General features: G+C 39.6%; 2 long non-coding RNA genes across 2 annotated transcripts in view; both read right to left on the bottom strand.

The window, feature by feature from the left end:
* LOC140927081 (uncharacterized) overlaps positions 1-8,262 on the bottom strand; it is a 16,748-nt gene extending 8,486 nt beyond the window's left edge. The window contains exon 1 of the long non-coding RNA XR_012164520.1: positions 7,964-8,262. This is a non-coding gene — a long non-coding RNA (uncharacterized lncRNA). The remainder of the gene's footprint in view (positions 1-7,963) is intronic.
* A 4,991-nt stretch (positions 8,263-13,253) lies between these two features.
* LOC140927082 (uncharacterized) lies at positions 13,254-14,194 on the bottom strand. The gene is made up of 2 exons (XR_012164521.1): positions 13,963-14,194; positions 13,254-13,572 (listed from the first exon to the last, which is right to left on the bottom strand). It is a non-coding gene; the product is annotated as an uncharacterized lncRNA (long non-coding RNA).
* Between the last annotated feature and the right edge of the window lie 1,790 nt (positions 14,195-15,984).

The raw sequence follows: 15,984 nt of genomic DNA on the forward strand, positions 1-15,984 counted from the left end.
GGGATTTACCTGATTCTATCGTGGCTGGCATGGGATCCGCCATAGCATGTTTATCGAGTGCACAGCAATAAAAGGGGTTGGTTGGTAGGCCTATTAAAACGACTTTTACCTCCTACCAAAATGTTGCTCGTTCCAATAATTTTTTTTCCTCTGCTGGGTAGATTATGCTCTGGAAGGTTCTACAATTTCACTGAACAAACGTGATTTTCGCCACTTGTTTCACACTGAGAGGTCATGGAACACATTGATTTACTGTGGTTTTTGTTTCTGGTCGGCAGGATTTGTCCTCTGACGCAAGAGCATTTTCTTTGACCTCTTTTAAAGCATAAAGCTTTTTATTACGGCTGAATAAGGGTTCTAATTTTCTCTAAAGTGCCTTCTGGATTGGAATATTTTAAGTGATTTTCTCTAGTCCTTTAATGTAATGTTTTTCTGCAATGTTGTATCATTCTGGGCCTAACTCGTTTAGTAGTTTTCTTTGCAGGATATTAAATTATCACAGATAGGGATTTACAGTTCCAAAATTATAAGGATGAGGTGCATCAATTATAGATAATTGCATTGTGACTTAGAAGACTTTAGCTTATTGTTTTTCTAAAGATTATAGGAGTCTTTTGACTGGAGTGTGTATTTCTTTCCTTAATAGTAATACCTTTTGAATGAGCTTAACTGTCTTTGGACTGTTTTTTATGGCCACTGTCTTTGTGATCAGGCAATCAGAGATTCTGATCAAATCAAACAATCACAAATTTCATTACAGATCACTTGAAATGAACACTACACATGTGAGAAGGCACAGGCAAACACTTGCGCTTAAAGCACAATGGACTAAAGAACCACCCACTCCGACAAAGGCTTCTATGGCGGGGGGTGGGGGCTCCCTGGTCTTGATCAATGATCACTGTAGTGTAAACAAAAAATCATAAGTTTTGTTAAAAATATACATGGTCGAGTTTGAAATGTGACTCGGTAAGTGGAAAAATGCACCAAGTATTGGCTCAGACATTCAAGCTTATGAAAAGTAGCAATGTAGGAAAATTTCTCCAGTGTATGTATAGTTTGTTCACAGCATTGAGTTGAAAATTGTATAGTTCTACTATGTAACTGTAATTTGATGAAGGGAGTCCAAAATACACAGCGAGCAAGGTCAAATAGAAGAGTTGGGTTCAAAAACTAATGTTGAATTTAAAATTCAAACCATAAATTTTCGGGGGGATCGTACACTATACGGACTGAAAAACACGTTCACAACTTGCAAAGCAGTCCCCTTGTGTGGTAGTTCAGAGGTGAAAAGTGAACCAGCAAAGAGAATAATATTCAATAACTGAAAAAATATATCTCATGCCTCTTTGTTTTTCTCACATATCGTATTTGTCCTTGCAAAATCGCAGCTACACTACCTGCATTACTGTGTGAATGTAAATTCTTAACCAACAACAATGCGTGCTGAACTATCGATTGAATTGATCAACTTTATAGATACATCTATTTTTCCGGGTGAAGAGAATACTATTATAATAGTAGTTGTGAGATAACAATTACTTGAGAAAGTGCCAAATTTATCAGAATTAAATCTATTCAAGAGAGCTTTATAATATGAGCTTACATTGTGTACATATTCACAGTTAAGTGATAACATTTAATTTCACTTGGTTTATTGGAATCAGTAAACACCTTAATTGAAAGTCGAAATTCAAATGAGCCCAATAAACAAATTACATCCATTGCTGAAAGCTCTTTACATTAAAGCAGCCTTAACTTTCCTTAGGTTTGCAGCAAAACAATTCTCAATATCTTAACTCTTCGGCGATTGTTTCAGCTCTATGTTGCTATAATACATGTATTATGTTGCATAGCCTGTGTTTAGTACAGGCTCTCTGTTTGGGGAAAGTTAAAAAAATCATAAGAGGGGAAGGGGAAGAGCCAGTAGAGAAACCTATAAGGCTGCTATTTTGCGGCACCCACTGTGCATCAGATTCTGATGCAAGCTCCTATTGGCGAGAACACTGACAGGTCTTTTGATCTTTAACATGGCTTCTTCTGGCACATCACTGATAAGCTTATTTAGCCACAAAAATACATTTCAAAAGAGCTAAAATAAAATGTTCTTGCATCAGAGGGCAAATCACACTGACCAGAAACAATGACAACAATAACCTCAGACAATCAGTATACATGTCATGACCTCTCACTTTTAAATGAGAGGGAAAACCACAATTTTGCTCAGTCAAAGCTTACACTCCAGCACATAATCTACCACCAGAGAAAGAACTCATTGGAACAAGCAGCATTTTGGCACCAGGTAAAGGTCAAGTGTTGCCTCCCGACCCCTTTTTTACATGCAAAAATGACTACATTAATGACAATCATGAGAAGACACACAGGGCTTCCACTGTAAGTATCCCGGAGAGCTCCATACAATCCCTTATAATTTTGTTATAAGGAATTGTATGGAGCTTTTGAGGAGACTTTTCGTAATTAGCTTAGGCGCGGCGGATTTTGTCACGTATGATCAGCGCGGGGTGTTTTTCCCGACACCCTTCTGTCAGGAAAATGTCATCATTTGAAAGCAAAACAGACATGATCGCGTCGGCAGGCCGAAGGCTTTTCTTCTTCCATTTCAGAGGTCATTTTTGTTTCGATCTGGTCAAACATCAGGTTTTTAGGTTGTAGGTAATAAAATATTGTCTTATTCTGTTCTCAAGGACCTTTAGAAAACGAGACAAACAAGATAATTGACTAGAGAAAGAGGCGTGAAAATGCCTTTTTTGGAAGAAAATATTTTTTAATTCCCGCAGCGATTTTGCGAAATCGCGAAGCGCAATATATTCAGTTTCTTCCAAAGCCGTCATGATTAAGCAGTGTAATGCCATCACAACTAATCATGAATTTAGTTTGTATCGCAAAAGCTGCGAAAATAGAGATGAAAAAAAAATCGATCGGAAAAATTAATAAAATCACCAAGAAACTGTCTCGAGGGAGCTTTGTTAAACAAACCGTTGGTACAGTTTATTTAACTTAACCTGGAAAAGGAGACGTCTACACGCAAAATACATTTCATCCTACATGTAGTTGTGATTTTCAGAACGGACCTCGGGAGCCTCATTGCCGTAATATCTTGCACACTACAGAAACCACAGCAGAATCGCCCTGCTTGCGTGCTAACTTTCCACTCCAATTATGACTATACAGTACCAGTGAAATGTTTCAAAATTTAAAGCGGCCAAAACTTATTTCCATCAGCGCGTAGTTGGTTAGTTAAGCAATAATAATGCACAGCACTGTATATAACATGGTTCTAGAATATCTGACGGCCTCGCGTTTTGATCGTCGCTGCATGCGATTTAATCGCTTATAACCTAACAGAAAATATACCTGAAGGAAATACCGTGTATTACCTTACCTTAACACTGTGATGTGTGTAAATTTGTCTTTTGCTATGGTTTTAGACAATACGACTTCTCCTGACTATAGATTGTGCGTCAAAACAAGCGCGATAATGAAATAGTCGAGGTGCCATTGTATAGCACTTTATGACAAAGTTTTAACTGGAAAAACCTTGTTACCATCTGATGTACACCTGTATAGTCTATGTTTGTAAGCTCTGCCTAAAGAATCACTGGGTTACACTGCACCCATGGGTGTGGCACCTAAAGTGCAGCCTATGTTTGTTCGCTCTACCTAAAGAATCACTTGGTTACACTGCACCCATGGGTGTGCCACCTAAAGTGCAGCCTATGTTTGTTAGCTCTATCTAAAGAATCACTGGGTTACACTGCAACCATGGGTGTGCCACCTAAAGTGCAGCCTATGTTTGTTAGCTCTACCTAAAGAATCACTGGGTTACACTGCACCCATGGATGTGCCACCTAAAGTGCAGCCTTTGTTTGTTAGCTCTACCTAAAGAATCACTGGGTTACACTGCAACCATGGGTGTGCCACCTAAAGTGCAGCCTATGTTTGTTAGCTCTACCTAAAGAATCACTGGGTTACACTGCACCCATGGGTGTGCCACCTAAAGTGCAGCCTATGTTTGTTAGCTCTACCTAAAGAATCACTGGGTTACACTGCACCCATGGGTGTGCCACCTAAAGTGCAGCCTATGTTTGTTAGCTCTACCTAAAGAATCACTGGGTTACACTGCACCCATGAATGTGCCACCTAAAGTGCAGCCTATGTTTGTTAGCTCTACCTGAAGAATCACTGGGTTACACTGCACACCCATGGGTGTGCCACCTAAAGTGCAGCCTATGTTTGTTAGCTCTACCTAAAGAATCACTGGGTTACACTGCACCCATGGGTGTGCCACCTAAAGTGCAGCCTATGTTTGTTAGCTCTACCTAAAGAATCACTGGGTTACACTGCACCCATGGGTGTGCCACCTAAAGTGCAGCCTATGTTTGTTAGCTCTACCTAAAGAATCACTGGGTTACACTGCACCCATGGGTGTGCCACCTAAAGTGCAGCCTATGTTTGTTAGCTCTACCTAAAGAATCACTGGCTTACACTGTGATCACGGACGTTTGCCTTGCGCTCTCTTCAAAGACAAAAAAGCTATAGTCTGTTTGGCCAAAAATCAAGCTTTGTTTCCCCTAAAAATTTGACACCATATTAGGGCCCCGAAGAAGTTAAAAGTTCCTCCATAATAGAAGAGTGTTTTGCTAGAGTTGATAAACATTTGGCTTACATGAGTTTCAATATAAAGGTGCAAAAACTTATCAGAATAACTATAGCACACAAACATTGTCATCAAACTCCTGGCATGTAGCCTGAATAAGCCAAGCAAATATGAATTAAGCATATAACACTTGAAATATTTGTCAAATGGTCTCGTTAAGTAAATTATACTTTGCGAAGGAAATTTATCGCTTGTATCCGTGTTACGCATCGAAAAAGCGAGGAGTCATCGCATGACATTAGTTAACAGAGGTAATACTCACCAGTTTCACGAATTCCAATTCCACCATTTTTCGCCGAGTAACAAATTTAAAACTTTAATTCTTTCCTTACAGTGGTCAGTTCATTTACCTTACATTTGCCAACACTAATAAACATGAACAAAACGATGAAATCCGGCACTCTTCTTTCAGAAGTAGCAAGCCGCATGAAGTAAAATCCACCGATATGTGCTGCATTCTCTCTACAAATATATACATTTGTCGTGAAGAAAATACAACGAGGAGGAAAAAATGCTAGATCTTCGCCTCAGCAATGTATTCCAGCTACCAAGCCGGCGTATCTCCAGAAGGTGGACTCAAAGTGGGACAAACCTTGTGAGTTTTTTTTAGGAGCCCTTTGCGCGCAAACTAATTTATTCTGGCGCGAAATGAAGATTAAGAAAATGTATCTGAAATCTAGTACACGACAAGAAAATTTTCGCACTTTCGAGGAGCGCGACATATTAAATGGGATTAAGTCGGATTAGCTGCCCGCGGAGAAAACATCCCTGCGTGGGATGGTACTTCCAGTAAAAAGCCTCTGTGTCCTCTCATGTTGCTGACAGAAGATCAGCAAAGGTTTGTCTTAAGGCTCTCCCCTTTCCCTTCCCTCTCCTCCCAACTTTTTTGCCCTTCAACCCAAACAGAAAGCCTGTTCACAGGCTATATGTGGCATATTCCAAACTCTACAAAGAGAAAAAAGAAAGACCGCAACATACAATACGTCTGAAAAGCAACATAAAATCAGTAAAGTTGCAATTTACCAAAATAAACGAAATGCAATAGTGAGAAACAATCCCGCCTTCAACCACCATGATTTTGTTCCTTCTCAAAACCGTTTACATTGTACCTTTGGTTTATGATGCAATGCGCAACATCAGTACACAAAACTGCTGGCAAGACCCTTGATGATTGCTTTGCAAGTTGTGAGAACATCATTTCCATTTCATTTAAGAGAATGTATAGGAAGTAACTTCCCTCCCCCACCTCCCTCTGTGCACACAACCTACAGATGAGTCACTAATAGACCTTCCCCGTATTACGCTCTATTGAGCAAACGCAAAGAAATGAGGATGAGGTTCAGGTGGACAATTTCATACAAAGGTCTATCTGCCAGCAGATAACTAACTAATCTGTAGGTTGAGCTTGCAATGTATGATTTCTAAGAACAAACTGTGTATACTGTCTTTGTCCTAATTTTCTTGAAAACACTGTACAGGGCTGTGAACATTTTTTTTCTCTTGAAAGGACATATGTCCCACTAAGACACCATCTTGGTTGGACAAGCAAAGTTTTAGTTGTACATAATGCCAATTACAAGTCCTTATTCTATAGGAAAATTCATTACCTGATGAGGGAATTCCACGTTAATTTGCACGCGAAAACCAATATTGCACGAATCGCGCAGCGATGAGTGCGATATCTGTTTTCAAGTAATGGATTTTCCTTGAATCGCATAACTGAATAAAAATCAGAAAAAAAAAGAAAACGGCAATAATATTCTTTGTTTTTATCCTGAGTGCGCACTCCAGGAAGCCATTTCAAAGTCAACTGTCAGAACTGTCTTTGCATTAGCAAATAGGAAGCAAGGTCAGTCGTACACGTTTGACCCTTTGACAACTTTTTTTGTACCTTGTGCTTGTTTTTACATTTGTTTTCAAACTCTTTTACATGTAAACAAGCTTCACACTAATCGTAAGGATAAATAGAGGTATTCACTGAATTTACAAGCCGTTTATCTATAACATCTTTTTTCAAATTGGTCATTTGGAAAATAATATACACCCTTTTACCTCTTCGGCGGCAAAACTGAAAGAAATGAAGTGTCCAAGCAAAAGCACTGAAAGTTTAACGTCGCGATTGATATATGGTAAGTACCTTGAAATATTTTAGAAATGCTGTTCAAGTTCAGCTCTGTTTTGTACTTTTCTAAGTATCACGATTCAGGACGATTGCAAGCGGCGTACTCTTTTTCGTGTTTTCACTGAGGGGCCATGTCATCTTTAAAGGTATTTATTTCTTCTCCTGTATATGTGACAATCGACCGCGGCACTTCCTCCGTTGTCACTTCTCCGTTTTGTTTGGTTGAACTTTGGCTTGCCATTTTCTGGGCCGTGTTCACAAGATTTTCTTGTTTTCTCGTTGTCGCGAGCAAAAGAGGTTTTTTATGCCTCTTCGAGAATTTGTAGTTCAGTTCAAAACAAGGAAGAACCTCCGGCTCACTATAAAAACGCTTTTGTTTGTTTTGAACTCTTCAAAAGGTGACAATGGTTTTGAAAACATTTTAAAATGACATTGCAGTTGTTGTGTTAGAATTTGATGATAGTTGTTACCTACATGTAGATGCGAAACAATATTGCTTAGCCTCGTTTTCAACTCGCAATTCCACACTAAATACCTCGCTTCGTTAACCAATCAGAATACGAGATTTTACTCAGTTATGCGATTCTCAGTAGAACCTAGTGTAAGTGAAGAAACATTACTTGAAAATAACAACGTCACTGTTTCATGTAAACAAATTTGTCCTGAAGCATTACATTTTTATCAAAAGTTACAGGCAAAAAGAATGAACTTTAGGCCAACAAGTTTTCAAAAACCTCTACTCTTGGCTTGCAACCTCGTGACAAGGCGGTCATATTGGTGTGTGTTGGAGGTCATTACAATAGAATGGTTTTTTTTTGAAGAATTTACATGAAAATAGGGTTTAGTTCCCAGAGGAGAGAAATGCTTTTACTCTTAACCCTAACACACCACCAATATGGCTGCTGTGACGTCAAGTGCAAACCAGCAATTGTAATCCATTTTAATCTTCTTCAAGTTTGTCTATCTGAGCCTCCTTTTGTGTTTGCTGTCTTGTTTATACCTTCCTCAACTGTTGTGAGTGGTTATTTTTATGTTTCAGTCAATATGGTGGCGGTTTCATCTGTTTAAATTTCGATAAATTTCGTACCACAGCTCCTTTATAAAACATTGATTTCATTGAAAACTTAAAGTGATTTAAATAGTTTGAAAACAGGGCAGCTTACCTTTTCTTGCTATCTAATTTTCCAGCAAAATCCTGAGTCTTGGAGCGCTTTAGTAGTACAGTCCTTAGTATACTTCGGTGTTCAAATTCTGTCTGCTTGACTGAGTCTCCTGTATCGAAAGGGTTGCCTCTTAAGATCTATCGACAACTGAAGGTTGAACGTTCGATGATAATGTGTTACAATCCTCAGATGTCCTGTGATGCTATCGAGAAGCATAATTATGGACTCAAACTTCTGAGGGAAATCAAACAAGTTGGCGTGATCGAAACGATCGATTTCACACTTTCAAAATGGACGCCAAATCGGAACCTAAAAGAGCATGTGCAAAGCGAATACCCGCTGACCAGTTGCTTTGCTGTATTGTTTCATTTCCAGGCCTCATTCGAACGTATAACCCTCACGTTTTCTTCCTTTTTCTTCTCCCGACAGAGGCGATAGCCGGGAAGCGATAAAGGCAGTTCAAAAAACAATGTAGTATTTGTAGAAAGTTAGTCAATACTCCGTTGAAATTAAGTAGCCATAGTTTTTCGAGAATGCCGTCTGTCGTTCATCGTAAGTGAGGAAATAGTTATCACGAATGTTCTCTCTGTTTTGAATTTGTTTTCGTTTAACTGGTTGTGACAAAGACACCGTATTATTTTTCAAGGGTAAGTGATGGGCCATTTATGTTAACAATGCCTTCCAGTCACCCAAACAGAATTACACGATCTCCAAAAACAACAAGCCGACGATTCTCGTCGTTAGCGGCGTGAAAACTACTTCGGTCATGCTAAAAACAACAAAGAAAACAGATTCTGCTACCAGAGTGCACGTGGCAACCTTACAGTTACTCAACTTTCATATCTCGCGTAAGAGAATGAGCGCAAAGTTGTTGCAACCTTATATGTTACCTTCATTCAACCTTTAAGCCAAGTGCGTAAATCTTTACCAACCTCGGCGTACCTTGGAAAGTTTGTGTAAATGAGTTAGTTGTGTTTTTATTACGTAAAGTTTAATTTTTCCTAAATTTCAGTTTTCACTGTCGAAAGTCGATATAGCTTTTGCTAACTGATATCTTTAAGAATCAGAGCTCGTATATTTCTTGACACACCGCAGAAGACGTGTCCGGGCCACGATTTGTCCTGATTTTTCACGACAGAGGTATCGGGGACACGGACACTCTCTGAAACGCCGCGTTTCATGACACCTCGCGTGTCGGTATACGATTTGCTAAGTGCCATGGGAGTATCGTGGCCCTGTAAATTCCACTAAATTACTTATTTCACGCAGTGGATTGATGTTAGCATTAGCGAGTTTCGATAAACTTTGAAAGACTACAGCTTGCTTTAACACCTTTTTATGTATACAACCCGTAATTTTAATGTAAGCGTTCTGAATACGTACACTAGCCTGAAAATGTGAGAAAGGGTTTTAACTATATTACATTGATTACATTGAGCTTCGAGATGAGTGGCGTTTAAGCTCCTGTCGTCAGCACTTTGACCCAGAGTCATATATTACGGTAAAAAAAAAAACAACCTGTGATCGTCTATTGATCATCTCTATCAGTCTCCGTTGAATAAGGCCTGTCTATCGTGACGGGTTTTATAATAGGTTGTTTTCTCTTTAAAGCCGTTCGCTGTCTGTTCTGGTAAACCTGTCGTTTTCATGCAGTATAGTAATTCTGTTTAGTTAAATCCAACTAGTGTTCTATTATCAAAGCTGCTTTCTGATTGGTTGAACTACTACTAGGCTATATGTAATAGCCCGCTAGAAGCGAAAAGCGCCGACTTTGAAAACCAAACAATGGCGGCTGAATCGCGTTTTGCTAGCTAAAGTTGTTTTGTCTCGATATTTTTGACTAACTGGTTGGATTTTACTAAAACAATTATTCCTCTCGCCCTCATGGCCTCTGACTTAATAGCCCATACGGCCTTCAGTCTCATGGGCTATTGACTCAGGGCCCATTCGGGCTCGAGGAGTAATTGTTAAATACATTACAATCCGTGGATTCCCAAAAGGACCTCTTCCCCATCATTCTTCAACACTTCCATGACCGATGGCAGACTTGCTTGGCGCCTTAGCAGTTTCTTAACCGAACCAGGCCTGGATGCTGTGTACATTAACTCCACATTTCCTGTTTGGAGTGATAATGATGATAGAGGCCTGGGTACTTGATCCGTTCAACTTCCAACTGAGCGTTCACGACGCGGTCCACTAGGTCCCAGTCTTCTCCACCCCATTTGTACTTGAATTCCTCGGCATTCATTCCTTTCAAAATTAGACAGTTAAAAGTTACGAATTGTTCTTAACGATTTAACACAATGACATGAGCTATAACCCCCAACATACTACCCGATAGCGGTTGTGTGTGGGGGAAACACAGTTTCATCGTCTGTATTTCAAAGGTGTCGGCATCAACTAGGCCTGATATATAATAGCTCGTACAGTTAACTTGTCACTTCAAGGCGGTCAAGTACCCAATAGATTCAAAGATGCCGAGATAAAGCCTTTGTTTCAAAAAGTGGAGCCAATCTTGATAGCTTTTCAAATTTTCGTCCAGTTTGGAATTTGTTTTTGCTACCCTGGTATATTGGACATGTGTGCCTGAATCGCCTCACGTTACAGAATCCAAGACAGTATCAGATTCTAGATTCCACGCCGTGAATTCCGGAGTCCAAGTGCTGGATTACAATCTTTGTCAGTGGAACACGTACGGATACTAGATGTCAATCGTTAGTGATCTTTCGGATTCCAAAGCCCAGAATTCCACAAGCAAAAATTTCCCGGATTCTGGCACACATGTCCAATATACACAAACGGATAAGATTCGTCAAACCGATAGTCCATTGGTACCAGTGGTTCGATTGGTACCAATAGAAAATGATGTCATTCCAGTGGTTCTATTGGTCAATATGCATCTTACTAAGGGGACTTAGATTATTTTCCCATGTGACCTGGCTGGGTACAGGGCAATTCCAATGGTCCATTGTCATTCCAATGGTTCTGTTGGTTAATATGCATCTCATTAAGGGGACTTAGATTATTTTCCCATGTGACCTGGCTGAGTACAAGGCAAATCTGATGGTCCATTGGTACCAATGGTACGATTGGTACCAATAGAAAAGCACATCATTTGAATGGTTCTATTGGTGAATATGCGTTCTATTGGTGAATATGCATCTCATTAAGGGGAATTAAGTTATTTTCCATGTGATCTAGCTGGGTACAGGGCAATTCCGATGGTCCATTGGTACCAATGGTTCGATTGGTACCAATAGAAAACAAGACGCTACGGAGCTAGCTAACATAAGGTTCTAGAAAATACTAAACAGGCGAATAGTAGTAGCTTTTCGACATATTTTATGATTTCAGTAACTGATGCAAATCTGCTGACTCATGCTGAAATGTAAACATGCCCTAATTAATTATTCATGGTAATCCAAAATCGTAGAGAACGTTCGAGAAAGTCACGCAACGCATGAAAGCAATTTTACTACGTAACACTCAACAAAGACAAAATGTCTTTGTGCAGCATTCATCATCTGATCATAAAACAGTTCGAAAGGAGGGCTCACTCGTGAAATGTTTTTCAACACTCGAAGAGAAATTTCGTGTCTCTGCGCGGCCACGAAATATCCTCTATTTGTTCCTCGAGTAATTAAAGACTAAACTCGAAGTGATCTCAAGATATCACGAAGTAGTCCGTTCTCATTTCGTGAAACAGTTAAAACAAGTCGAAAAGTCACGAACTTGCACGCCCAATCTTGTCCCGAAACTAGTGCATCATTTCGTAACTATTTTTCATATCCTAAACTACCTTGGGTCGCAGTAGCGCAATCGGCTTATCCCTCAACTTAGAGTCTCCTCTGATCTGACGGGTCACACAGGTGAGTCGGTTCAAACCCCGGGAAGGCCAAAATAGTAATTCTTTCTTCCTCGAAAAAGTTAAAGAATAAATCAAAGAAATCGAAGTGATCTCGAGATATCTCGAATTAATTCGGCTCTCACTTCGTCAAATAGCCGAATAGAGCCGAAAACCTACAGACTTTGCTTGCCCAATCTTGTCAAAAAATTGCAACTTTGATACGTTCCTGATCGTCGCGAATCCTTTACTTCGCGCTCCGCCGAAGTAATGATGTCATGCCAATGGTTCTACTGGTGAATAAAGTGAGGTCGAAATACAAACATGCCATGTATATTCTTCGTTCTATAAGCCATCTATGCAAAACAAGTTCGCTTTTACACCAAGTAAAAAGGCGCTAATAATTATTATGAATGTTCCTCGATCTATTAGCGATCTATGCAAAACAATTTCGCTCTCATACAAGGTAGAAACGCGCTGATACTTATTATGAATATTCCTCGTTCTTTAAGCTAACCACACAAAACATTTTCGCTCTCACCAAAGTAGAAACGCGATAATAGTTATTGTGAATATTCCTCGTTCTAAAGGCTAACCATGCAAACAATATCGCTCTCACACAAAGTAGAAGCGCTAATAGTTATTATGAATATTCCTCGTTCTATAAGCCACCTATGCGAAACAATTTCGCTCTCACACAAGGTAGAAATGCGCTAATAGTTATAATGAATATTCCTTGTTTTATAAGCTAACCACACAAAACATTTTCGCTCTCACACAAAGTAGAAACGAGCTAATAGTTATTATGAAGGGGGTGAATAGGTCCGCGGATCGGTGTATTTGGCCTTAAAAAGCTCACGGATTGTGGATTTCGGCGATAAATCGAGCGGATTCGCGGATTTGAAAAATACCGTGGATCGCGTGTCAGCTGAAAGTTTTTCGCCCGGTTTCCGGATTCTGTCAGTCTAGAAGTTCGGATTGTGGATCGGATCATCAATTTTCGATCAACACCGCGGCAAAACGCAATGCGCATGAGCACAAAATTTAATATCCGGTCAGCTTTTTATTTCCGGTCTAGTATATAAACCAATAGCGTAAGCATAACTTTGCCGTCGCGCCAAGTTTACAAGCAAAAAGGGCGAAACAGGCAAAAAAGGGGGCCCAAAAAATCACTTCATTCGAAAGCTTATATATTTTTCTATTCTCAAACTTTTGCACCACATGGTTATCTGTTTGCACCAACGGTGAAAATCATGTTTGAAGTTTGCAGTAGCTCGCGAGCGCTCGACAAGACGAATTTGTTTTTACTGGCTTTCTTGCATGCTACTGGTTTGGCATAAGTTAATTTGGGAGAAGGCGACAACTAAGAAAAGAATAACAATACTTATGAAAGAAACCAAAATAAAGACGTCATCATTATCATAGAAACACTAAAACCAGGAAATAAAATTTTAGTCCGTTCAATAATTTGTTTTATTATCAGAGAAAACAAGAACTCAAAACAAAAGATGGGCGGGATTTAATAACAACTTTGACTTTGATGACTGCAGTCACCGGGAAACTAAACATGCCTATAAATGACTTTCATTGAAGAAAATGCCTATTTAATTCTTTTACATGGTTGTTCTTTTGTTGAAGACTTCAATAATTTCAGACCGTGCGGCTCGGCTGCATCTCATGCAAACACGAAACTTCTAGCTGCTAAATGCATGGCATGAAAAGTTCGACTTCTAAAAGCCACTGAACCAGCTTTCGCTCTCTGATTCTGAGAATGAAAAAATAAATAAATAGAGTTGTCAACTTGCTGCCAACCGGCTCAACAGTATAATTAAGCTAATGTTTCATGGCAATCAACCCAGAAGAGTTTCGTTTTAAAACACGGTAACCCACTGGTAAACAAAACTACAAAGCGATTGTGTGTTGTCGTTTTCCAAATAAAGTTTGAATCGGCTTTAACACATGTAGACTGAGAAACTGAAGAACTGAAAATTAGAACTACAATACACAAGCTTGCAATGATAACGTTTTAATTTTATGTCTTAGTTTCAGCCAGGTTAAGTGAAAAATAACAGTCAAAAACTTTATTTTCGTGAATGAAAATCAGTTTACCTGACGCTCTAGCCAAAATTACACACTGAGTTTATTATCATCTTACCTTTTCTGAATCTAATCGACTAATTGTTTCAGTGATCTGTGCCTGGTTATCCATAAAAGCAATTTCAATAAGTACAAAATAGTCAAAAACACGAGCAGCATAAAGCAGAACAACTGAACCACAAGCTGCACACAGAATGAAGCCGAGAGCGCGCGGGAGACTTTGGTCTGACTGGAAAGTGTGACTGAAAAAGAGACCGGAAATGCTCAACCTGGCGCATGCGTAGACGTTTTGCCGCGGTGTTTTTTCGATCGGCCTTGGTTAATGTGCTGGTGTTTTGTCGGCTAACGTTCCACTTCCGAGGTTTCCGGAAGAGACTTTCTCGTGACCCGACGCATATACATGTATTCTAGTATAGACAGCGTGACGGAAATGACGTCAGGCAACCTTGTGCATGCTTCCTGCATGGTGACACATGGTTCAGGTAATGGCGGTAATGCTATGTGACCTGACAAGATCTGTGAATGCGTTCGTGTAAATTGTCTAAATTGCAAAATGGAAACTAGAACTATCGTGTGTGTAGGCTTTTACCAAGAAGGTGCCAAAGGCGATTACTTTATTCAAAAAAATAAGTTTCGATGCTGCGTCGATTCCAGTCATTGGGGAAGTGTGGTGAACGGCTACGCGAGCACGTTCGGTAAGTTTTATATTTGGTTTATACATGAACTGATATAAATTATGTTCCTCGAAGCTATTTCAGCTAGTTTGCTTGTCTTTATCGTTAACTTAATAGACCTTTTCACGGTTTCTGTGGTTGAGGGCAAACACAGCAAAATTTACAATAAATGTATGGTAAAAGTCGGGAGTTTGATGCTCTATAATTTGAGGAAAGTTGACATTCTGAAATTTCTATAATTTACAAACTAAAGATACTGGTAAAACAGTTAACCAATTGAAGGGCATCGGTTCGCTGAGAAGCGAGAAGTCTTACTTTTAGTTTTCATACAAATTGGTTTTCCCACTAACTGCAGCTCCATTTTACAGACAAATATCTTCTTGAAAATCGTCAAATTAGTTGTTTTACCGACAGGACATCAACCTTTCTTGTTTGGAGTTTCCACTCGCTTTGGGAGACAAGTTCGAATAAACAACAGACTCATTTCGTAAAAGGTAAAGCTTCGTGCCAAGTGGCCCATACTGCCGGAGCTTATCCTGGTTTCCGTAGCATTAAGCAGCTTGGAATATTTCTACTTCCTGGATGGGATGCTAGTCCATCGCAGGGTTACCCCCGGCATTATTTCGCCGGTACCCATTTATACACCTGTGCGGAGAGAGGCACTGTGAGAGTAAAGTGTCTTGCCCAAGAAGACAACGCAGTGCCCCAGCCAGGGCTCGAACTCGGACCGTGCGATCCAGAGTCCAGCGCACTAACCATTAGCCCACAGCGCCTCCCACATTCATTTCGTAAGATGAGAGTTATTTTCCGTAATCACATCCGCTGGACTGTTATACTGGATTTTTGGGCCCTCACATTTAATGTTAGGATTGACAGCGACTCATGAACTATAAAAAAATCAAATTTACAAATTGATCGGTGAAATGATAAACTGGATTATGCTCCATATATTTAATGCTAAAATTGACGATCGTTGAGTACAAAACAAACTACGAGTAAATGAAACTCTGTATTTGCACCGGAAAACAAATGCAGTTTGCCGTGGCTAACCCTTTTACCTGTCTGTTGCCAAGTGAAAAAGATTATGGTCTCAAGACTTCCAAGATGAACCATGGAAAATACTTACTGGTAAGCAAATTACCATGAAGTTGAGTTCTGCCTTTTCCGAATTTGTGGCTCGACTAGAAGCATGTCCAAAGTGATGTCAGTAAGCAAATTTATTGAAAAATGTTTTACGCAATACCAGATACTTTCATTTTTCAAGCTTGCAGACTGTTTGATTAGTCAAATCTGTATTGTTGGAAGAAACATTATAAGCTCTGTCCTTAATGCTTAACGTTTTGAAACTTGAACGAAAACTTCTTAAACATGAAGTCCCGCATCTGTTGCGATTACAGAACAACTAT

This window comes from Porites lutea, chromosome 2, assembly GCF_958299795.1.
Source record: "Porites lutea chromosome 2, jaPorLute2.1, whole genome shotgun sequence".
Classification (NCBI taxonomy): Eukaryota; Metazoa; Cnidaria; class Anthozoa; order Scleractinia; family Poritidae; genus Porites; species Porites lutea.